This window comes from Prionailurus viverrinus, chromosome D1, assembly GCF_022837055.1.
Source record: "Prionailurus viverrinus isolate Anna chromosome D1, UM_Priviv_1.0, whole genome shotgun sequence".
NCBI classification, from domain to species: domain Eukaryota; kingdom Metazoa; phylum Chordata; class Mammalia; order Carnivora; family Felidae; genus Prionailurus; species Prionailurus viverrinus.
Window position 1 is genome coordinate 98,599,191 of NC_062570.1, and position 25,141 is coordinate 98,624,331.

The 25,141-nt window shown below is 40.5% G+C and overlaps 1 protein-coding gene across 23 annotated transcripts in view; it reads right to left on the bottom strand.

Moving 5' to 3' along the window:
- PHF21A (PHD finger protein 21A) overlaps positions 1-19,085 on the bottom strand; it is a 198,046-nt gene extending 178,961 nt beyond the window's left edge. For 6 of the 23 annotated variants that reach the window (XM_047876937.1, XM_047876950.1, XM_047876945.1 and 3 more), the window contains exon 1: positions 18,550-19,084. The gene's annotated coding sequence lies outside the window, so the exon portion shown is untranslated. Of the gene's footprint in view, positions 1-15,508; positions 15,714-16,316; positions 16,336-17,315; positions 17,427-18,095; positions 18,113-18,549 lie in introns of those variants that run through there. The other 17 variants (XM_047876957.1, XM_047876948.1, XM_047876947.1 and 14 more) reach the window with 7 other exon arrangements.
- Positions 19,086-25,141: the final 6,056 nt, after the last annotated feature.

The window sequence follows — 25,141 nt, forward strand, 5'->3', positions numbered from 1 at the left end:
CAAATATGTTTTTCAGAATGTATAACTATGTAACGGATGAAATGCCTTGGACAGATCTTAGAAGCTACTGAATTTAAATCCAATATAGCCATTAACATTTAGCCACAGCTAATTTCCAAGTTTTACTTTTCTCACCAAAACAATTCAGTTAACAGTTCAAAACCACTAGGAGAAATCTGGAAAAGGTCTACTTGCAACTACCAACTAATGAAATGCCAACAATGCCTAAAAACAAGGCATCACAGCCACATTTTGTACTTTACAGACTAAAGAAAGAAATTCTAGGGGCAGCTGGGTGGCTCAGTCGGTTAAGCGTCCGACTTCGGCTCAGGTCATCATCTCGTGGTCCGTGGGTTCGAGCCCCGTGTCGAGCTCTGTGCTGACTGCTCTCAGAGCCTGGAGCCTGCTTCAGATTCTGTTTCTCCCTCTTGACACCCACCCCTGCTTACGCTCTGTCTCTGTCTCTCTCTCAAAAATAAATATTTTTTAAAAATTTAATAAAAACATTTAAAAACTAATCATTACGATAGCATTTCGTTTTGTTTTTAAGAGAGACAGAATAAGATGGTGGTGGCTTTGGAGGGACTGATCAAGAGCAGACGGGATAGCATACACAGAGAAGAGATGGCAAAGAGACAGTAAAGAAAAGGGGCGAGGAAAGGCAACAGAGGGAGTATGCGTAATAGATGTGCACCTCTCTCTATAACACAGTTAACGCACCCCTGAACCAGACAGGTTTCCACATAAGTCTAACAGTTCAGCCCGGGCAGCAGTGGCCCACCTTTTACAAATCGGGTAGAGACAGACTGATTTTCAAAACTGTGCAATTCTTTAAATCAACCCCAAAGACCTCATAGGGTCTACTTCTAACTCCTGCATTCATTAAGATGAAATACACTTCTAAACTTTCTAAAATTCCATTCACCCAAGAGAAGCCAACTTTTCTAAGCCCTACATAAAGAAAATGTAATACTGTGCATATACTATGCTAATTCTAGAACTACAAGGCTTCACTTACTGACCACTCTAGCAACTGTAAAGTAACATTACATTTTTTTTTTTTAATTGAAAGAAAACCATACGGTAAGTACCGCACTTTATCAAAACAAACTTGTTGGAATTTCTGCTCAGAAAGCAGAAACGTTGTTTTAGGAACACAGACAAAATAAAATCTAGTAAATGCTTCTACCCACCTACTAGGCCTTTATGAACTGGTACAGTTGAGTAAATAAGAACAAAAAGTTAATGGAAGCTATTATTCTACTTTAACTCAAATGCTCATCGGTGGTAACACATGCCATATTCAGTGTGTTGTGATAAGCTGTTAAAAATACATTGGTTGAGGGGCGCCTGGGTAGCGCAGTCGGTTAAGCGTCCGACTTCAGCCAGGTCACGATCTCACGGTCCGTGAGTTCGAGCCCCGCGTCGGGCTCTGGGCTGATGGCTCGGAGCCTGGAGCCTGTTTCCGATTCTGTGTCCCCCTCTCTCTCTGCCCCTACCCCGTTCATGCTCTGTCTCTCTCTGTCCCAAAAATAAATAAACGTTGAAAAAAATTAAAAAAAAAAAAATACATTGGTTGAATCCTAGGGAAAAAACTCTACAGATCAAAGATCAAGAAGTTTCAGATCCGAATTCGTAGTGAATGAATAAAATTAATTCTATTTCACACTAATGATCATTCCCCCTCCCTCAATTACTGATTTCACTTACTAGATACACACACGCACACACACACACATACATACACACTAATGGACATATTAAAAACTCAAATACTTTACCAAAAAACATCTTAATTCTAAGATCACTGTAAGGAAGAAACAAAGAGTTGCTTTTCTTATGATCAGCTTATTCTTAGGCCCAGTTTCTAGGCTCAATATAGGTAACATATGACAATTAAATATAGAAAGAAAATAACAATTACCATAAGAAAAGACCAGGCACCAGATGAGAGGAAATTTCACAAAGGCAAAATGCCCAAAATCAGAAGGCAAATAAATGATGTCCATCGTTACTAGAAAGCGTGTGTGTGCCTCTACAATTGTTTCCCTTAGTTATCCCACCCAAGCCTGTGTTCTCAAGGGTTAAACACATAATTTATCCTGAACAGCCGACCCAGTGGACTTACCAGCTGATTAGGACTTTAGACTTTTGAGTTCGAATGCCTAGTCTACTACTGACTCCATGCTAAGTGACATATTGTAAACCACATTACTATGTTGATGCAAAAAAAAAAAAAAAAAAAGGCTTATATCACTAAGTCTTTTAGTAAGCATAAAGTGCCCTGAGATATTTTTTTAAAGTCTGTTAAAACTGACATATTCCCACATATTTTCTATTTCTCCCGGAACTTTCACAGACAAGAACTCATTAGATACACTTTTCCCATCCATACCTCTAGTCACCATGACATTTCAGGAAAAAAACCCTCCTTTCCAGCTAAGCCCTCCATATTTACTCTTTCCCCATAATCTTCTAGTGGGACTATAACCATAACACTGCTAACAGCAGCTATTGCTTATCAAGTGTCTTAAGATTTCCTCATTTTATCTTCACATCAATCCTAGAAGGTTGGTACTATCATTCCCACATTGCAGATGAAGAAACTGAAGTCCAAATGAACAGCACAGTGCTCGTATAAGAGACATCTTTGTTGAAGGGAACATAAATAATCAGTCTAAGGTCACACACTCAACTTTAAGTGGTTGTACAGAGATTCCAACCCAGGGGTCAGACCACAAAGCTCAGGCTCTTTTCCCACTATGCAACATTTGTCTGAGGCCTTGAGAAGCGAAGAAAGGAGTTGGGAATTAAGGTTAAGTTCTAATACCTAACAACAGTTACCATTTATTTAGTACTACTATGTGTCAAGAACTTATTGTAGTTTGTACATTAACTTACCAATTCCTCGTAACGGCCTCTCGAGCTATGGGTACTATTAATTATTCATGTTTTACTTATGAAGAAAGAGAGGCAGAGGCACAGAGGGTGAAGTGATTTGACCATTATCACAGAGCTACCGTAAAGTGGCAAAGCCAGGATTTGAACCCATGGCAAACTGTGTCGACCTGATACTTAACCAGTGATCTTCATTTACTTCCATGCTAAAAACTTCCCTTCACCTGAATTGCATGAAAACAAAACTTCTAACCTTTCCAACAAAATTACTAAATTGTAAGCCTTCGTGCTTTGACTAATTAAGAGAAAAGTAGTAGTACTCTTCTAAGCATGCACACCAGACTTCTTTATAGGCACAAGGGATACGCCCCTAGTGATTAGATCATTGCACTGCTCAGGAAGTGGCACACTGTAAATCTGGTTAAGAGCCCCTAGCCCATCTCTCTCCACACTCAGACCCACGCTAACCATGCACTGCAAGGAACAGGCAATTCAGAGATGTCCCAGTGCAATCTCCTATAAAATGAATGTCACTCTGGAAGTATCCAAGTGTGTATAGTAGTACCCTTCCAATACCCTTTCTTCTTCTTCCCAAACACCGTAAAAAACACCACAAAAGGAATGAATGAATCTAAGCTACTTAAAAATCATAACAAATGTCCAATGATAACTACAAATTTAAATGAGAAAAAAAATGCAAAATTCTCATAGTTTTGTAACTTGTCCAAATTCTACATTCAAAAAAGGATGGGCCTCAAAAAAAAAAAAAAAAAAAAAAAAAAAAAAAAAAAAAAAAAAGCCTAGCCCTCTTTGAAAGTCTCAATTCTTAAGACTATCTTATTATCATAAATGTGCCTTGAAAGGTGAGCGAAAAATCCATTTTTACCTCAGATTCTGAATATTTTCATACACATATTTAAAACAAAAATCATTGCTGTTGCATTACAAGTCACTGGGCTTTTCACCCTAATATCTACTACTATGACAATGTGTTTAATTACATAAATAAAAATGAGCATGGATTTAATATTGGTATACTAACAAGTTATGGGTAAAAACAAATAAATACAGAAGAACAGGACTGGACCTAGAGGTACTGAGAACTTGACACAATGAGAAAAGGAACTATGCAGCTCCCTCCATTGACATCGTAAAGTTGCCACATTTTCTGGGCTCTCTTTTGAATTAATGTGGCATCTGTTCCAAGTACAGCATGCTAACATTTTACTAAAAGATATTTTCATTCTACATTTGTATGTGGTTTGCTTTTTATTTGAACTCCTGTTTTATTTCAGTGGTCATTATTTCTTTATACCAACTTGTCCATTTGGCATTCCTAATCTATCTCCCCTGTGCACAAAAAGGGTGGGGAACCATCAGTTTAAAACCCTCTAACAGCAATAATTACAATATGCTTTGCATATAGATTAAATAAAGAAAATAAGCAGCACAAAGATTTTTGTAGGCTTTTTAGTATCAGGTCCTGATAAGTTAACAGCATCTGTTCCTTTCAGAAAAAGATTTCTGCTCTGAAGTACTGGTAGGGGGGTGGGGGAAAGGAGAGGAGAGAAATAAACAAATACTAAATAGAATAATCCAAGTGGCAAAGTTTGGTCTTCATGAAATGATGATTTCAATAATTTGCACGTATCCAACTCTATCGAACGAGAACTGCTTTTTATGACATCCTCAAAAATGCTGCAGCAACAAGCCAAATACAACCACTTGTACTTAACATGCATGCTGCATACTCCACAATGTTACGTCATATCAGGCACAGAGAAGACGCTTACCAAGCTATCCTGCGTTCTATAAACTGCCTAACAACAGAAAAAGGCACTGCCATCTCTATAGTGGGAGTAAGAGCTGTCAGGGTAGGCAGCCTCTTCCCTTTGGTCAACTAGAAGAAAACAAATAAGGCTTATATTTCTGTCTTTTAAGCTCACCTCTCCCAAGGCCTTTACTCTCAATCTTTCGGCCTTTCTCAGAAAGAAAGGCTGTTTCTTTAAAATTAAAAAGCTGCAAAAGATCACTCCAACTTAAAAGCCCCACACCTTGTGCCAACTGTCCTCCAGGTGTCCCCATGGCTGCCTCTTCTGCGGAAGAATGGCCTTTCTGGAGCACTAGTCACCAAGTGGGTGCACCCACACCCTGCACATGGAAGGGGGCCATGGAAGGAATTATTACAACTTATATTTATATTTTTATTTTTTGTAACTTTTTTTCTTTGAGACAGAGAGAAAGCATACTCCAGCATGGGGAGAGGGGCAGAGGGAGGGAGGGAGGGAGGGAGGGGGTAGAGGGTGACAGAGACACAGAGAGAGAGAGAGAGAGAGAGAGAGAGAGAGAGAGAGAGAGATCCCTAAACAGGCTCCCTGCTCAGATCATAGCAGAGCCCGACACTGGGCTCAATCCCACCACCCTGGGATCATGACCTGAGCCGAACGCTCAACTGACAGACCCACCCAGGCGCCCCAATATCAGCCTTTTTTAAATTGCAGCTTTCCCATATGTTTTATAACATACATAAAACAGTAATTCAGAAAATTACATACAAATATACATTTACTGGTAGTCATAATTTTTTAAAGTTCGGAGACAAGAGGCTACAAAGGCCAAAAGTAAGAGAGGAAAATTAAGCTCTGCCATTAACTTACTCACATTCTTGTCTCTGCCTCAGTTTGACCATCCATGACATGAACTGAGCCTTCTGTACAGTTATAAGACTATTTTGAGAAATAATAAAATACTTTCGAGGGCATGGTCCGAGCCACACAAAGTAAAAAGCACATATGAATGCTACCGATGAGAAAACTCTTGAACTAGCCTGCTAAAACTGACTATACTGTAGTTTAAATAAACTGCCCAGGACACCTGGGTGGCTCAGTCGGTTTATCATCCAACTCTTGGTATGGGCTCAGGTCATGATCTCACAGTTTTGTGGGTTCGAGGGCCACATCAGGCTCTGAGCTGACAGTGAGGAGCCTGCTTAAGATTCTCTCTCTCCCTCTCTCTGCCCCCCCCCCCACTTGCACCATCTCGGTCTCTCTCAAATAAAATAAAACTTAAAAACAAATTAAAAATAAATAAAGTAAACTGCTATGTTTACTAGCAGATCCAATTCTTGGAATTTTAAAGCCAAGCTTCAGCACTACTAAATATGAGTCTAAAGAAGCATTAAGGCACCTCAGACACAAGGAGTGCATTCTAGAACTAGGAAGGCCTTTTTTTTATATAAGGAAAAGTTTATTACCTATGAAAGAAAATTTTTTTAATTTAAAAATTACAAAGGTGAATTATGACTAATAACCTTAGCACCAAGATAAAACTCTCAAAGCCTTAATGTAGATTATAAGGCCTTGCCTATGTCTTATTTTACACAATGCCAGAAAAACAAATGGCACTCGGATAATTTATCTTTTTCTTCTTTTGTTGCTTTAAAAAATGGGGGGTTTTTAGGGGCGCCTGGGTGGCTTGATCGGTTAAGCGTCCGACTTCAGCTCAGGTCATGATCTCACGGTCTGTGAGTTCGAGCCCCGCGTCGGGCTTTGTGCTGACAGCTCAGAGCCTGGAGCCTGTTTCGGATTCTGTGTCTCCCTCTCTCTCTGCCCTCCCCTGTTCATGCTCTGTCTCTCTCTGTCTCAAAAATAAATAAACGTTAAAAAAAAAATTTTTTTTTAAATGGGGGGTTTTCAGTGTAACATTTGGTAGTGGTTAAGTGAGTAGGGATGGGAATGGGAGTAAGGTCAGCCAACACTCTTCACATAAAGATGAGAGTACCATAACTAATTCCCATGCAGGATACCTATCTACGTGCCGATTAAGCGGTACTGGTTTGAGGTTCCATTAATTAAAATATTAAAATTATTTCCTCAGCTTTAAAACACTATTCTGATTTGTAAATGTTGAATGAATGTCTCCTAACAACCAAGAAGAGAGCCCACCAGTTTAAAAAAAAAGTTATGTGAAACCATAATTGATCTCTTTATAAATAGTAGCTACCAGAATAAACTAGCAGAACTTAATTCTGAAATGATGTCTCCTAAATTACTTGCACAGGACAGAAAATGGTGTTGTCATTTTAAATTGGTTAACGTTTTTTAAAGTTTTAAAAATAACAATGACCATCTCTAAGGCATTAGGCACAAGTAAAAAGAACTTAAAATGCTTTTTGCCCCATAGGTAACCATCAATCTAGAGTGCAGGTTTATAACCTTAATGTATAAACCTCACCTCTCTCCTTTCTACCTCACTCCCACTTCCTAATGAGCAGTATTTTCAAGAACAAGTTTTTTAAATAGCCACTTGAAAAAGAGTAAACTTCAGGACGGTATCATGGTATAATTCTATTTATTTTTGAAATGGATATATATAGTACATATTTAAAACACAAGAAAATTTAGAAGTAGAATGGGATGACTTTAATTTTCTACTTTATAATAACTATATGGTTAGACTAACTCAGATGCACTGCCTTTATAATATGTCTTAAAAGAAAGGCCATTTCTCGTCAAACCCTCTAAAACTCTGACAGTTACCTAAGGACTAATTAAAATAGCCAACGTAGGGGCGCCTGGGTGGCGCAGTCGGTTAAGCGTCCGACTTCAGCCAGGTCACGATCTCGCAGCCCGTGAGTTCGAGCCCCGCGTCAGGCTCTGGGCTGATGGCTCAGAGCCTGGAGCCTGTTTCCCATTCTGTGTCTCCCTCTCTCTCTGCCCCTCCCCCGTCCATGCTCTGTCTCTCTCTGTCCCAAAAATAAATAAACGTTGAAAAAAAAAAAAAAAAAAAAAAAAATAAAATAGCCAACGTAAAATATTTGCACTTACTCAGAAAATGTATGAAATAACGTACCATGCCAAAGTGCTCAAATTCAAACCTTAAGAAATAGATCTTCGTCCCCACTCCATGCTAGGCACTGTGCTTCACAACTGGCATACAGTGATGAACAAGACAGGCACTATCTCAAAAGCCTTCATTTCCATTCCATTCCAAAGCTCACTATTCCCAAAATAATCTAACCCAACCAAAATCAACATGAAACATTCTCAAAATGATATAGCATAGCTGTGGCCATTTCAGTAAATTAAAAACTTCTTTAGTAATTCATTTTCTAGGTTTTTAACAGGAATTATTACATACTTTAACACAATATTACGGACACTTAAGAGGAAAGGTTCTGGACTCAAACCTGGGCTTGAATTCAGGTGGTAGCATTTGCTACACCTATGTGATCCCAGGGAGGCCTTCATTTCCTCATCTATAAAATGGGGGTAGGGTAAGAACAGTAAATCCTCAGAATACTGCTATGAGAATTACAATTAAATGAGATCCTATATGTAAAAAGGCTTAGCACTATACATAATAAGTACTCGGTAAATGTCAAACCCTTATTATTATTGTTGTTATTAAGACAACAAATAACCCTACGGTACAAGAGCCGTTCACAACCTGCCAAATAGTCTTATATTTATGCCACTTTTCCAAGAACAAATACATATATCTGTGTAAGTTTGTATATTAACGTATAAAAATACTTTTCAATATAAAAGCCCATAAGTGAAAGTTTTTATTACCCTAACAACACACCAGTACATTTATGATATTTATATATATTACATACACACACACACAATGTATCAGTGGCACACTGTCAAGAACCATGCTAGAACAAGTTAAGAACTTGTCTGTTGGCCATGGACGGGGGGGTACTCAGATGATTCTAACTCATATACGAAATTTTTTTTAAAAATATTAACATTGTTAACACGACACAGACAAATATCTTAAAATCCAGGCATCAACTAGTGATTAAAAACTCGATTTATACATACCACTTTAGTCTATAAAGTACATTCATGAGTATTATCTCACCCGGTCCTTTGAACAGCATAGTGAATAAGGCTTTTACCATTATCCCCATTGTACCACAGAGAAAACTAAAGCCCAGCAAGGCTGAATTTCCCAAGAGCACACTGCTAGTGACAGGACTGGTCTCAAAAGCCAAGTCCTCTGACATCATCACAGTTGTTTCACTTCCACTGGCCTGGGACATTTCATTAAAAAAAGACAGAAAACTGTGCTCAATATGTAGGTGTGTCAGAGGACTCTCCAGGGATTACTCACGGCTGCCCAGTTTTACTCTCCTTATTTCCGACTTTGGTATTTCAAAAATTACACGTGTGTAATTATAAAATGTAGATAAGGAGAATTCATCCAAATCTGATCTTTCCTGCATTGGCCAATTAATACTAGAGATTATTTTACCCCTTATAAAACTTAGCCTTTTGTATTTCCCTTCTTTGTAACCACTGAAATTTATTTCATTTTAATGTTGGGTCTTAAAAAGTCAAGTTAATATAAGATAAATAAAACCACTCATAATGTGGAAGCATATCCGATCAGATCCCACAAATTTTTGACACATCTAAAGAATCAAAATATTAACAAATTTCAGTTCATATTTATGAGAGAAAAAAGGTTAGTATTATTATAGTGCGTTGGTTTGTTGTGTAAACGAGTACTTAAATAATTACTACTAAAGGCAGAATCTTCTTTAAAAACACAGCAGCGCTCAGCAATAATATCCCATGAACTATATTCAAGCTGGAAAAAGCTGGAATAGATACTGGCCAGGCAGGTAAGAAAGACACAATCTTGATTCCGTATACCCTCAAACTAAAGCACATACATCACAACTTATGCTTACATTTTACAATATTCCCAGATGTCTCTTTCCCTTCTCAAAAGCTAAAAGAGACTAGCCATGGAGATAAAAATATCCTACAAGTTCAAGAGCCTAAAAGAAGTTAGTGTCCTAAAAGAGAAAAAGAATGTAAAGACTTATGATTTTTTTGAACCTAACATTTTAAGTACAACCCACAGACCTGAAACTACATTTTCTTTCTGGGGCTGCTCACTGGCCTCCAATACATCAATCCTGTAACACCGTGAACTGTGGTGATGGATTGGTTCGTGCTTCTAAACACAACAGAATTTTTCCAAGGTTACTTACACTGTGACGTGAGGAACATTTTTGCAGCGTCTTATTTTCTTTAATCAAACTACTTTGGATATTTTACCAGTGCACACATTATGAATGAAGAAATTTTCATTATTTTTTTGAACTTTCCAAAGTCAACCAAGGGCTGCAGTACAGTGACAAAGAGCTGAATCCTGGTCAAAATTCTGCTACTGGCTGGTTGTCTGACTTGAGGCACGTATCACTTAGGGAGAAACTGAGGTGCAAAGACATTTTACGTACAGCAAAAACTTCTAAGGAATTGCCACATCATCACCACAGGACAAAAATCTCAAGGTCTTATCAGAAACAGGCTAGGCTTCTAATCAGATAATAACGTAAAAAGAGAGGGGAAAATGGGAAGCACGCTGTTTATTTAGTAACGAGAACCACTACTACTACTGCTGCTACTGCTACTTCTGAACATTTACTGAGGCTTTATTATGTGCCAGGCACTGTGCCAAGCACTTCCACAGACTTTAACATTTACTCCCTGCAACAACATACTGATATTCATTAATAAAAGAATCAGAACTTTAAAGAACAAAAAGAGTAGAAATTTAAACTCACGACTGAAAATGTAAACAAATTGTCAAAGAAACCTTACCTTTTTCTCTTTCAGACTACATCTTTGAGTAGTAAATTTACACTAAAACTACATTAAGTTTCAGGCATCTGTCTTCCATTTTAAAAATACTAAGATTCAAGGGGTGCCTGGGTGGCGTAGCCGGTTAAGCGTCAGACTCTTGATCTCAGCTCCGGTCATGATCTCATCTCGCAGTTTGTGGGTTTGAGCCCCACGTGGGGCTCTGCGCTGATGGTGTGGAGCCTGCTTGGGATTCTGTCTTTCCTTCTCTCTGCCCCTCCCCCACTTGTATGTGCACGGAAATAAATATAAAACAATTTTAAATAAAAAAATAATAAATACTAAGATGCAAGATGTTGACAATTATGACAGAATAATAATAATAAAAAACCTCTGAGCTTAAATACGGGCACTGAATAACTGGCCCCATTCAAAGAAAAGAGAACAGCATATATCAGGCCCTACGATTATAAGCTCCTGATGCCCATAAGAGCAATCTATATGCTGTAATTATAAAGTGATCTAGCACCGCCACAGACAACAAAAAAATTTACAACTGCTAAGTTTTAAATATATAAACACACACATATACACATGTATCAGTTATTGTACATGTAAATCTTATAGTAGCTGATAAAACAACAACAAACTAATCCAAGATAAACTAAAACAGCAGAGTGTTTCTGAAGACTCACTTTAGAATAACAGCACCATGATAATTATAATATTAGCAATCAAATTTTACTTAGCAGAAAGTTCTTAGAGGCTTGGAAAGCTGTTTGTATAAAATGGAGTAGACAAGAGGGAAGGGTTCTCTGTGCTGTTTAAATCAACTACAGGTCCCAGCATGCAATGCTCTAATCCGAAGTTAAGCAAAAACCCGAAATGCATCCTGGGACTTGTAGTAAGTAAACCACTTCCCTCTATCACTGTAAGTTTCAAGAAAGTCTGAACTATCTCGAACACAATTTGACAAGATCTTATTATCAGGGCCTAGTCAAACTCAGATCTAACTTGTTTGCTCTCTGCTCCGGCAGTTTCTTTAGTACATATTGGAAAAGTATCAATATTTAGAACAACATTTTCACATTAGAAAAACCTCATACAGGATAAGCATATAAAAGAAATGCTTAAAAAGAAAAAAAAAGGTTTTATACAATTAAAAAAATTTTTAAACCATGATATTCAAAACCATTTTTTTAAGTTTGGTTGGATCAGTATCAAAGCTCCCTATCCTCCTCCCCAAAAAAGTTTTAATTGTTTTATCAGGTTTTCTCTTAACAGTTTTTCAAGTTATATTTTATATGTAATTTTTCTCACAGAAAATTCTCATACAAAAACATTTACCATACTCTAATAATGCACATTAGGAAATATATTCTTAAAGTAATACATACACATAACACCATCACACATACCAAAACAATAATACTTAAGTTTCTCTTTTGTCAAGTCCTTACTCAATTATTTTTGCCCTCCACTCCTAGCCCCTCATTTCACACACATACACGTTTCCAGAAAGAACACTTAGGAAAAAAATATTCCAAGTACAGACTCATTTCTCTCATCCACTGACCTCTTCTAAAAACACAAAAGATTTTTTTTTACCTATCAATAACATGTCCAAACCCAAACAGGTAACTTTTGAGCCATTATTTATGTATTTACAGTTTCTACACACATCCCTATTTTCTGCAAGACTGAGGAAGGAGGCTGGGAAAAAACTAAGTGCAATCTGCATCAGGAGGCCTAACACAGGTGGTGGGTTATTTTCAGGCAACAGCACCTTCACAAACATGCTGTGGAATATAGTCCAAGAAATTCCTAACAAGGAAAGATAAGCTGGCACACAAATTTAACACAATCCAGCTAAAAATCACCTGCAACACATGTTACTACATTTCACCATAAAAGTGACAGGCTACTACAGGATCTGAAGCTTCATCAATACAACATACTGTCCATAAGGCCAGAGATAGCAGTTGCCATGGTTACTATCACCCACTTTTATAAGGAAATTATTGTCATTATTCTGAAGTTTTTGGTACTTATTTAAAAATCTAAAAAAAAAAAACAACAGTCTAGGGTTTGACTGTTAATTGAATGAATGAATCAACTACTGTTTGATTTGTAAGTATGCTGCTTTAGAGATGCACATGGTTAACAATACTTGGATCTGCAGCAGAAAAAAATCAATTCCTTTCTGCTGCTCCTTCTCCTCAAGTACTGACAGTTTGTATTCTCAATGCAGCCAAAACAATAAAACAAAACCCATCTTTTTGGCTTCTGTGTTTAAGTTATTTTTTGTCCCCTAGGCCCACAGAGTCAAAATAAAGCCTAGATCACCAACCTGTTAGGCCCCATTCCCTTCCTATCACCCTATAACCGATTCACTTGTCTATTTTAAAAAACTGAAAACATTTCCACTGATGATTCCAAAATATAGGAAAAAACAGTTTCCTTCAACAGAGACCTGCTATTTTTTATTTCTTAAAACAGGGGGAGGCCTTGCAATGTATTGGAGGAAGAGAAACGGAGGGGTATTCAAACTGCCACACAAGTGTCTAGTGTAAGAAAGTTGCTATAGAAAACCCAAAGGTTGACTGAACCTCATATATTATCTCGAAAAGGGAAGAGTTCACCACCACCCCCAGTTTAACACTGAACTGACAGACAAGTAAATCAAAAGTTATTCTTAAACATCTATTTCAGCATTCTCACAAAAGATAACTCCAAAAATTTAATACACAAATAAGAATTATATGAAAGCCTAAAAAATAGCAAGCCACATATACACACAAGCAAGAAAACATATGCTATTTAAGAAGTAATTATCTACAATAAATTTAAAACAGCGTTAGCATATTACCTCCTTAAAAAAAAAATCTCAAAGCAGCAAAAATACACACCTGCTAAATTTAAAGTGATCAAAATATACTGCTATGCTCCTAAAGAATACTTAGGGCCTACTGAAAAGCCTATGTACAAAAAGTTCCTGAGAAGTCAACAAAAATCACGATTATTTCCCAGGACAAATTAACATGAAGATTCAAACATACTTCAAGAAATCAAGTCTGAATACAGATATGAAGGAATTCTGTCAAAGGTTAGAGACCTAAAATTTTAATCCCTTCCTTTTCTCCCTTTGAATAGCAACTAAATACAAAAGACTTCAGCAATAAAATACTAAGAATACAAAATTTAAAAGCATATTACCATAACCCTAACTTCAGTATTTCCTTAACAAAAAACAAAAAACAAAAAACCAAATTTAAGTATTCACCGTCCGTAGGATAAAAAAGTTAATACTACCCTGAGAGGTTTCATTTTTATCTAAACAGTCAAATGTTTTTCTCACTTCACACAGAAACAAGTTTCTATATTTAATTTCTAATTAAAGGGGCTATTTCATAAAGAGCAGTCACTTCTAAAATTTAAGATACTAAACCTTTTGAAATGCTCATAAATGCCAGGACTCCCAATTATCTCTATTTTATTTTATTTTAGTACAAATTTGTGAGCAGAGTCTATTAAAAAAGCTACAAATCAAGGCTCTGAGTTTTAAACTTTGGGGTTATTTTTGCGCAAAAAATATTTCAGTGCACTCCTCTAGATTTGAGTAGTCATTTCCTCAAGCATCCCTCTGAAAGAGGCAAAATGATATACACATGTACCTAATACTAATACATACAGATATACTTCTTTTTCACTTTGAAACAAGCTTGAAGGCTTTAGTTAGCACGAATTTTTCAGAAAGTTAACAGAATCCCTCAAAACAATCAAAACCTTAACTGTGACATCTGTTACTCTGTGTGTTAATGAGAGTCTATAGAAGAATCCAGGAACTTAAATATTCACTAAAATCAACAACTATCACATCAATGAAAAAATGAAGGAAAATTTTAACGGAGGATACACATCTCACAGGATCTACAAAAAGAAAAATGATCTTTATTTTTTAATTATGAGAAACTGCCTCCACAGCAGTTTTTAAACAAAGCTTCAAAACTGTTAACAAAGAGCTTTTTGGTAACCACAGTAGCATTAAAAAAAAAAAAATTCAGAAAGTGTTGGGGGGTACACTTTTAATGTGCTCATTTCCCAAATCATGGGGATAAAGTTAACATTTTAAAGGCAGAAGTTTCTGTCCATGTATTAATTAGTTACCCATCTCAACATCTGCATGGCTTCTGATAATTTACAAAGAACTTTTACAACGTATTATCTCATTTGATCTTACTGAGAAAAAAAAGTACAGTATTATGCCTAGAAAACCGACAAAATGCAAAGCAGGTTCATCAGATTTTCTACACATTTCTAACTTTCTAAAACTTTGATATAAAACTTTGCAAGCTACCACCGTCGCATATTTCCAGGGATAAATCAACTCACCTAACACTAATAGGGTTTCAAAGGAGCATGTGCTGTAGATGCTATGAAACTACTTTCATCTTTATGCAGTTATTGTTACTAATGTACATATCAGCAATGACCTATACTCACAGATATAATTTTACTTACAGTTCAAGAATCTCTTTGGAGACCAACTCAAAGACAGCAACCACATACATGTATTTATGAAGGTGAGTGCCTAAGAATTTATCCATTAGGATTACTGTCCATAGATGTGAGACATAAACACAGAAATTAAAATTTTTCCATACAGTATCTCCCTTTCCAGAATTTCAAGTCCCCAATATCCTACTCGTATTAATATTACAGGGATGACACAAAAACCTAAAGCCCCAAGTCAGACCAACTTCTTTTGTTTATAGCCAGTGCACGGTAATTTTTTCACATAAGTGTTCAACAGCCCACTCACCAATACAAAACTAACTGATCATCAAAATAATTCTAAGAGCACTCTGTACGTAAGCATGGCATTAAGCTATCCACAATAACAAAGCTACTTTGCATACTATTGTAAGCAGGTAAAAAGCGATCAAACATTTCAGTATCAAATAACAAACATAGTTTACTAATGGACTTTTTTTAAATGGACTTACTCAAAGTTCTTTCTGGAACTTTAAGGTGTTAATCCTGCTGCTTAGTTGAAGCTAATAGAGCTATAATAAGTAGCAAGACCCTCAGAATTCAGAGATTGGCTCTATCTTGCTGTAGCACCTCCTGCTGGATAGCATTTAGAGTTCTTCATGTAAGCAGAAGAAGAGTATTTCTGAGGCAGCTTCTCCCAGATGACTGAATGGGGAAAAGGATGAACCCTTCAAAGCTAAAAGAAAGAGGGCCCTGTCCATCACTTATATCTCTTAAAGAGAAAATCTGGCATTGGTACGACTCTTTTTAATCTATCACTATTCTGGTTCCATAAAGACCTGCCTGAGTCCAAAGTGCAACATGCTTAAATAAAGCTTGCAAAATTATCTCAAAACTACCTTTAAAAGCCTTCAAAAGCACTCAAGCAAAAGACTTTATTACGGCCAGTCAAGCAATGCCAGTCATATTCAAATACCATTATGTTAACAAAAGCAAAAGTCTGATATAAAAAAAAAAGCACCTGAAATATTTTTAACATATTAGCCAGAAGTTTGTGTTTTGAGACTTTTCTGCACTATTACTATGCTCCCTATTTAAGGATAGTTGTCTATCTACTTAAGTTTTAAGTACAGAAATTTTTTGAAACAGGAGTATAACTGCACACAAAAATTTCCTCCTTGCCATCAAGAAGTATGTCTTGATATTTTAAAATGTATTCTTCAGACATTTTTAATAGCCCCTAATAAGCTAGTGTTAAGCCCACAATGTAGAGTCCATTTACAAGTGAAGACAGGAAAGAAAGAATAGAAAGGAACTTACCAAAATCAAAATGAATAATAGTATTTCCAGTAAAAATGTAGTAACAGTTTCCTACAATGCTGTGAAACCAAGTAAATTGTGAAACTTAAGGAAAAAAAGGGAGGGAGGGGGCTACTCTTCAAAAACCAAAAGCAAAACTGACCTATTTATTTCTAGTGCCCAAATGTGAGACAACACCAGATGTAAACAAACAACATAAACACTGAAAAGTACACTTAGATGTCTTAGTCCCAGTTTCAGTCCCCTTACCAGGCCCTCAATGAAGCCAGAGACGTTCATGAGTATCCTCTCCAAAAGGAGATATTCTAGCTCCCTGCCCTAAAGAACTCCTATAAAGTGTGTCTATGAAAAGGCTTCCTTCCTAGAGTGCACAGCTGCTTCAAAAAGAGGAGAAAAAAAAAAAAACTTTCACAACCCAAATTAATCTGATTCTAATATTCAGCTATCAATTATTAATACAGGAATGTTCTCCCTTTAACGTCCCCAGCTTAAGCATCTACATTCCTGACACCTACTATTAACAAAAAATGTACAGCTTACATCCCAGCTATGGGGCAAATCTCTGAAATCCAAAACACAGCCACAAAGTTCACTGTCAAGGCCAATGCTGAGGCCCACACACGCCCGGACCTTAACTCACATTTGAAATTCTAGAAAGCCACACTTGCAGACATCATTTAAAAACAACACAATGTGGACGTGCAGAGTGAGATCCTCTACTTCAAGACCTAAACAAAGAATATTTCAACATATGCCCTGAATATGATGACACCGGATTCACCAATGAAAACAAAACCTGCCTACCATTAGCAGTCCTACCCTCATCTCAACAACTCAACTACTTAGAAATCACTCTCAGCACATCTGCACCCTACAACCGGCGTGTGGCCTTCTCCGGGGGTGCAAGCCACAGACAAAGTTGAACGGAGACATTCTTCCCCTGGTGCCCAATCTCGATACCAACCCCTCCCCTACCAGGGCCACCTTGCTGCTACCCACCATAGAGAACGTGGTCAGGGGAAAAAAAGAAATCCTAACAGCACCGCTCAGCAGAATAAAGAGACCAAAGAGAGGATGACGAGAAGTGTTGGGAACTGCGTGCACGACGGGGCTGGACCAAACGGAAAGAGTCCCACTCCGCGCGCCCCTCCCCCCGGCGGGGGCGCGGGCGGGGGAGGGGCGGCCGCGGCCCCTCTCGGAGCGGCCTGTCGACCCCGGCCCGCGCGGGGTCCCGGGGGCGCCCCGCGGCCGCAGGCGGCGGGGGCGAGTGCGGGAGGGCCGGCCCCGGGGTGAGGGGTGCAGGCAGACTCTCCGGAATAACAAGTTGCAGAAGAAGAAGAATAAGCGGAATTTCCCCAACGCTGCTCCGGCCACCCAAGACAAATGCACCAACACACACACACACACACACACACACACACACACACACACACACACACAGTCGGGCCCGGCAGCGTCAGCAGCCGCAGCTTTTTTTTTTTTAACCAGATCCCTCAGTCACCAAACAAGATGGTTTTCAAAAAAAAAAAAAAAAAAAAAAAAAAATAATTAATTAATTAAATAATCATAATAAAAACTTCCCCCCGACAGCATCCCGGGGGGGGGGGGGGGAGGCAGGGTGATGAAGGAGCCAAGGCGACCATCCCCGGGCCGAGGGACAGCCGAGGGGGCGGACGAGGCTCCGCGCCCCCCGCCCCCGCCGGCGGCCCCCTCCCCGGCCCCCCGCCGGGACAATGTGACGCCCCCTCCCCGCCACCCCCGGCGCGCCGCCTCTGTCACCCGCTTCGGCCCAGCACTCAGCGCCCAGGCTCCCGAGGCTGCTCATAAACTTACTTCCAATTTATCCTGGGGAGGGGTGGAGGGCAGAGGGAAGGAAGGGGGAGACAAGGTTTTTCCATTGTCTTTTTTTTAGGGGGGGAGGAATAGGAAGGGCACGCAGGGGGGCGCCCCGAAGGGGAAGTTATTGCTCAAATCTCAAGTTGACTGAGGGGTCCTGACGAGAACACCCCCCTTTCCCTCCTCCCTCCCACACACCCCTCCCCTCCCCCTACCTCCCCCCCACAACAAACTCCAAGCAGGCAGCCCCAGTTCCTCCCAGAGACAAACACCAGAGACAAGACAGAGACAGGGAGAGGGGGAGAGGGGGAAGGGGGGAGGGAGGGGAAAGAGAGCTACTCAAGAAAAAAAGAGGAGAGTGAGGAGAAGAGAGAATGGAAAAGCTGGGATACTGCACCCTCCTGCTGCTGGCTGGTTGTCCCCCCTGGCAGCTGGAGGCAGGAACTCTGAGCAGGAGAAGCAGGAGGAGGAGGAGGAGGGAACTCTTCTTCATGGGGAGGGAGGGAAGAAGCTGGAGCTGCTGCTGCTGCTTCTGCTGCTGCTCTGGGCCTCTCGCACTTTTTAGATATTAGTGTGTTAAGATGGTAGGTTGTTCCCTTCTCCCTCCTCCTCCTCCTCCTCTCCTCTCCCTCTCTCTCTCACTCACTCTCTCTCTCCCTCTCTCTCTCTCTCTCTCTCTCTCTGGGCTGTTTCTTTCCTCCTCTTCCCCAGGCAAGGGGGGGGTGGGGAGGAGGGGGTGGGGGGAGGAACTGGATCCTCCTCCTCCTCCAGGAGAGACACACACAGGCCCCGGGCCGGAATAGGGGTGGGGGGGAATCAGAGCAGCAGGAGAGAAACTGTGGGAGACAAACAAGCCCAACTCTTCATCCTCCTCCTCCTCCTCTCAGCAGCAGCAGCGAGCACCACCAGCCCATTCACCACCCGGCCCCGGGCCGCAGCACCTCCGCCGCCTCAGCCCGGGGATCCCTCCGCCCAGGCCCAGACACACTCGCCCGCGCGGGAGCCCGCCGCGCGGCCCCGCCGGCCCGCCGCCGCCGCCGCCGTGCGCGCCCCCGCCGTTCCCGAGAGCCGGGCGAGAGGGACTGGGGCTGGGAAAGCGGGGACGAGGGCGGGGGGGGGGGGGGGGGAGAGGAGACGCCGGGGTAGAGGGGCACGGCGGGGAGGGAGGGGGCCGCCGGGCGGAGTTGTACGGCGGCCGGCCCGGGCCCCCGCGTCTCCGCCGGCGGCTCCTGGGCCGCACGGGCCCCCCCGGGGGCGACGGGGCGGCGGCGGGAGGGGCGGCGGGGGCCCGCGGCGGCGCTCGGGCGGGCGGACTACTTGACGTGTCGGTGCGGCGAATTTATTTCACTTTGCCTAAGGAACGGGGTGTGCTGCGGCCCCCATTGCCTAGGGAAAAAACCCGGATGTAAAGTGAGTGAAACTAAACTAGAGTGAAGTAGGGCAGCAGCAGCCAAACTCCAGTGCAGCGGCGGCGGCGGCGGCGGTGATGGGGCTGAGCACGGAGCGGCGGCGGCCAAACTCCGGGGCCGCCGCAATGATGGGCCCGTGCAGCGCCGCAGCTCGGCTCCCATGTAGCTGCAGCCGAGGCGAGGCCGGAGCCCGCTGCGGCCCCCCCAACTCCGCGGCCCGAGCCCAACTCCCCCCTCCCGCCGGCAGGAGCTGCAAAGGGGCTCCGGAGCGGCCCCAACTCCCTCCCGTGCAACAGCAGTTTTAAGGGGGGAAAAAAGCCGCGAGGGCAAGAGCGAAGGGAAGCAATGGGGAAGCACTGCAATGGGGGAGCGTGGTCCAGGCAACAGGAGAAAGATGCAACCTCAAGTCGAATGCAACATGCAATCCCCGGCCGCCGCTCGCCCGCTCCCTCCCCTCGCCACCCCGCCCCCTTTCCAAATAACTACCCTTGAACCACTTTATTAGCCACACTTAGTCCCACACTCGCGTCGGGGAGGGGCGGGGGACGGGGTCCTTCCCTCACCTTTATTTATTGCTGCTTTCTCCCCCCTCTCCATGTTTTTTATTCCTAAGTTCTTTTGTTCTAAGGGGGATGATGGCATTTACTTTTCTGCTTTGTGTAGCAGGGCAATCACTGGGAATCGGCCACGTATAATCCGGCGGTTTGTCATATTTTATTAGTGAAAGTATTTTATGCCTATTCTACCTCCAAGGACTGTAACATGGAGAACTGCAGGGAGGGAAAAAAAAAACATCAGAGGAATTCTTGTTTTGAGAGATTTCTTGGCGGGGAGGGGAGGGGCCCCCCTAATTTTTGGTGGGGGGGTTATTTAGATTTTCAAATCGATAGTTTTCAACTTAAAGCTTAATGTTTTTGTATGGATATACTACTAGATTCTAAAATAACACCCAACCACAATAAAGAAAAAGAAAAGTCCAGAATCCTACATTAAAGGAAAAAATCCCTACTGGACAGTGATATTATCTGGTCTGTGCAGCACGATGGACTTAACGTAGTGTTGGCCTTCGAATGTTAAATAACAATAAACCCCAACCTCAACTGAATACAAATGGGGGGTGGGGGTGGTTTTGTTTTTAAGGCTCAGCACTTTTGTAGCATCTGCCACTACGCATTTTCCAGGCATTGATTAGCCATGCAACTCCCATAGGCATGAAGTCCAGTTTTTGCAGATAAAGAGCAACAGTGGTGAGATGATTTGCCCAAAGTCAAAGTGAGTCATTGACAGAACCAGAAATAGCCTTAGACTCTATTTCTTACTAGTCACATCTTTCCCATTAAATAGTATTTCCTCCAAGAAATAAACAGTATTTAAAAATAAACAGACGTCCTTTACCTTGCTATGTGTTTCCACCAGAGGTGCTTTGAGATCCTTGGATATGAAGGTGTTTTCTTACTTCTGTGACCTGCAAAATTAAGTTGACTTTCTCAAGAAAAAAAAATTGTTTAATTCTGATTTCTTAAAGCTTAGAAAAAGTATGGGCTTTCTTTTACATGTGTAAGCCATTTAGTACTCTGAGCTTTATATTCAAAAAAATTCACAGCAGAGAAAGTGTGTAAGAGTTTGAGAGCAAAAATGAAAATCCCTATAAATGATTCAAGAAGCCTGGATGAACTCATAATGTTGTGAAACCGAACCCATAACACAGTCAAGATGAATAACCGAAGGACAGGTTGGGTAGTAAGACCCAGCTTTGCCACCTAGAGATAACTCTAATGTATTTAAAAGATGAATTAAGGCAGGGCCTCTCAAACTGGACCAACCAGGCACTAGAACCACAACCTAATGGGGTCATTTCAAATCAGCCCAGGCTGTCAAAAATTTTTTTCAGAGAAAGGCTGCTTTAGTGTGCTTTCTGGAAAAATAGTTAAAAATGTTTCCAAATTTCATAAGAAAATTTTAGAAACTCAAATGGTGCCTGAATGTGTAAATGCTATAGAAGAGGAGCCAGTCAACTTTTCTCTGTAAAAGCCCAAATAATAAATATCTAAGACTTTGCAGACCATGGAGCCTTGGTCACAACTTCTCAACTCTATGTAGCTGTAGCACAAAAGCAGCCATAGAAAATATGTAAACATATGAGCCTGGCTATGTTCTAATAAAGCTTTTATTTATGGGCCTTGACATTGGAATTTCATGTACTTTTCTTGTGTCACAAAATATTCTTTTAATTTTTTCGACCATTAAAGAAAAATGTTAAGGCATGTTTAGTTTGCGGGCTAAACCAAGGGGGTGAGCAGGACGGCCCATGGGCTGTGGTTTACCAACCCTGGCTTTAGAAGACTAAAGTTGACAAACATTAAGATGTTTGTTTATCAATCAAACCTCAGTGTCACGCAAAATCGAGTTTTAGATATTTATATCTAATTAAAATATTTCAGGGGTGCCTGGGTGGCTCAGTCGGTGGTGTTCGACTTTGACTCATACCATGATCTCACGGTCTGTGGGTTCGAGCCCCGAGTCGGGCTCCATGCTGACAGCTCAGAGCCTGGAGCCTGCTTCGGATTCTGTGTCTCCCTCTCTCTCTGCCCCTCCCCAGCTTGCTCTCTCTCTCTCTCTCTCTCTCTCAAACATAAATAAACATTAAAGAAATTTTTTAATAAAATAAAATATTTTAACTAATTGTCTTAACACTCCTATAACTATCAAACTCTATGGAAAAGAAGAGCTGCGATTCACTAATAGATGATGGTTCCATTTACATACTCTTTCCCTCTCTAAGATGGTGTGGAGGAGTGGAACCAAGCCGACCCAGATTCAGACAACTGGACAGTACCACTCCTTTTCAACTAAGACACCTTGGGCAAGTTCCTTAACCTTTCAAATCCTCAGTTTTCCTATCTTGTAAAATGAAGCTGTTGTTGTTTTGTAGGGTTGTTGAGAAGATTGAATAAAATAATCCATGTGAAATGTTTGGTACAGTGCCTGGTACATGGGACTATATAATACATGTTTTCCCTGTGCCCTCAAATTCATTTCCTGAGTTAACATAACTCTGGAGAGGGTGAACACGTCCCAATTTCTTGTCAGCACAGATGTGGCATATGAGGTCCAAGGATTCTTGGGTGAGTCAAGGTTGTGGGGCTGGTATTATGATACATTTTGATGGGTCTTTCTCAATTTCTAAGCATGCCAGTCATGGGCACTTGGTAGACACACACTAGCTATATGGCCTTAAACAGCACTTAAACCATCTGAACCTTGGTGTTTCTCATGCACAAATTAAAGATAATCCTCGTTGGATTTTTGAAAGGGTTACATAGCACAAATTCTAAAGAAAAAAAAAGCTAACAATTAGTATGTTAGTGGAAATCCCAGAAATAAACTAAAAATTGTAAGTTTACATCAGAAGCTCCTTTGAAGTAAATCATTCAACTTTTAGACATAAATGACATAATAGCAGGTGCACAGTAACTTAGAATTTGCTTTCCTAAACCTGTTTACTCCCCCAATAACCATCAAAACCCTGTTCAATAAAAAGTAAACTCAAATTTTGAATGCTTTTAAATATTGGAGTACAGTTTTTACATTTTTCTCAAAATGGTCAAATCTACCTGTGATGTCTATATATATCCTGCCTTTCGTTCCATGCTTCCAGAGGCCACCCAAGGTCCTAGATTAGAAAAATACATATAATTTTCTTCTTGTATTTTTATGGCTTCTATGTTTTACATTTGCCTTGTTACCATGTAGATAGATATAGATATAGATGATATAGATAGGTATAGGTATAGATATAGATATAGATATAGATATAGATATAGATATAGATATAGATATATTTTGGTATAAGAGAAAGGAGGTAGGAATCTAAATAACTTTTGTTTGATAGAAAATATTTAATATTGGGATTCTATTGGGTAATATAAAATGTCATTCAAAATGATAAAACAGCCCCCTATGAGGACTATCGGTCCAATGCAGAGATACTGTAAATGTAGGAAAAATATGAACAGAAGCTTATATATTCTAATATTATATGGAGGCATTATGTGTTATAATACAAAACAAAGTCTCTTATAAATTTTCTTATTTTACAGGTTTTGTAATAGTCTGGTACACACTGTACCCATAGATAGTAAGCTGTTTTGTATTTGTATGTGATTGTTTCTGATATTCTGACAGTATTTGAGAATATTTCAAACCAGGTAAGGAAACCTCCCCCCAAAGGACTAATTGAACAAGCTTTCTTTTTTTTTTTTAATGTTTATTTATTTTTGAGAGAGAGAGAGAGAGAATGAACAGGGGAGGGACAGAGACAAGGGGACAGAGAATCAGAAGCAGGCTCCTAGATGACAGCACAGAGCCCGAAGAGGGGCTCAAACTCAAGAATCAGGACCTCATGACCTGAGCTGAAGCTAGATACTTAATCGACTGAGCTACCCAGGGGCCCCTGAACAAGCTTTCTTATCCAACTCCCCTCACCCGTCCTTCACTCAACTACTATCCTTTTTGTTAGACTGAAAAGTAAGCCCGTTGTCTCTTAAAAGGTCACCCTAAAGGAGATTTGAACTGTCTGAAGACCTGAGGTCCTCCTTCACTGAGGCAGAGCAGTAACTATGGGAGTTCACCAGCTCTTCTTTTCTAATTCTTATTGGGCTAGAATAAATGGAAACCTGGCTTGTACCAACAAAGTGCTTAGATAAGTAGAGGAAGCCTAGCAATGTGATTTTTAAAGAATTATGACAGAAAATCCCCAGTGACTAGCCAAAGTTGAATGTATGTTCTTTCTCCCTGCCGTCTCAATGGTTTCTGATCTTTTAAAAATCTTCACTTTAACTACCTTGTGTGTGCATTTACGGAAAGCCAAAATCATAATTGGAGATGGATCAGGTATAACTTGTAAATAAATAAATATTGGTGGATAAGCAGTTGGCTCTCTCGAGAATACCTTCAATTTCATTACTTTCGCCATAATCTCCAAGGTCAATTTAATCCTAAGCAACATCAGGTGTGTGTGTGTGTGTGTGTTTAATAGAATTAACTAAACCAGAGCTCCTGAACCTTAGCACTATTGACATTTGGGGGCCAGATCATTTTTGTTGTGGGCCGCACTGGAGGATGTTTAGCAGCATTCCTGGCCTCTACCCACTAGATGCCAATAGCATCTCCCCCACAGTGATGACAACTAAAGATATCGCCAGACATTGCCAAATGTCCCGTATGTGTGTGTTGGGGGGAGGGGGGTGGGGTGAAGCAGGGGGAAGGAAGGTACAATTGCACCAGGGGTGGCAGGGGGCTTGGGAGGCGGGATGAAAACCACTGAACCAGACCAAACACCAGGACCAAATTTAGATGTGTATTTGCATGTACGTGACTCTGCCTTCCACACAGAAGCAGATCCCAATTCCTTTTCCAAAAGTAACTGATATAGATCAGGGGGCCTAAGCTGGACCTGTTGTTAAAAACAAAAATGGTTGCAATTAGAACTGTAGAAACGTCTGCCTTAAAGCTGCCGAGCTGCTAAAAATATCACAAGAAGAATCTCCAAGACTGGAGATGTTAAAAGAATTTTATCAT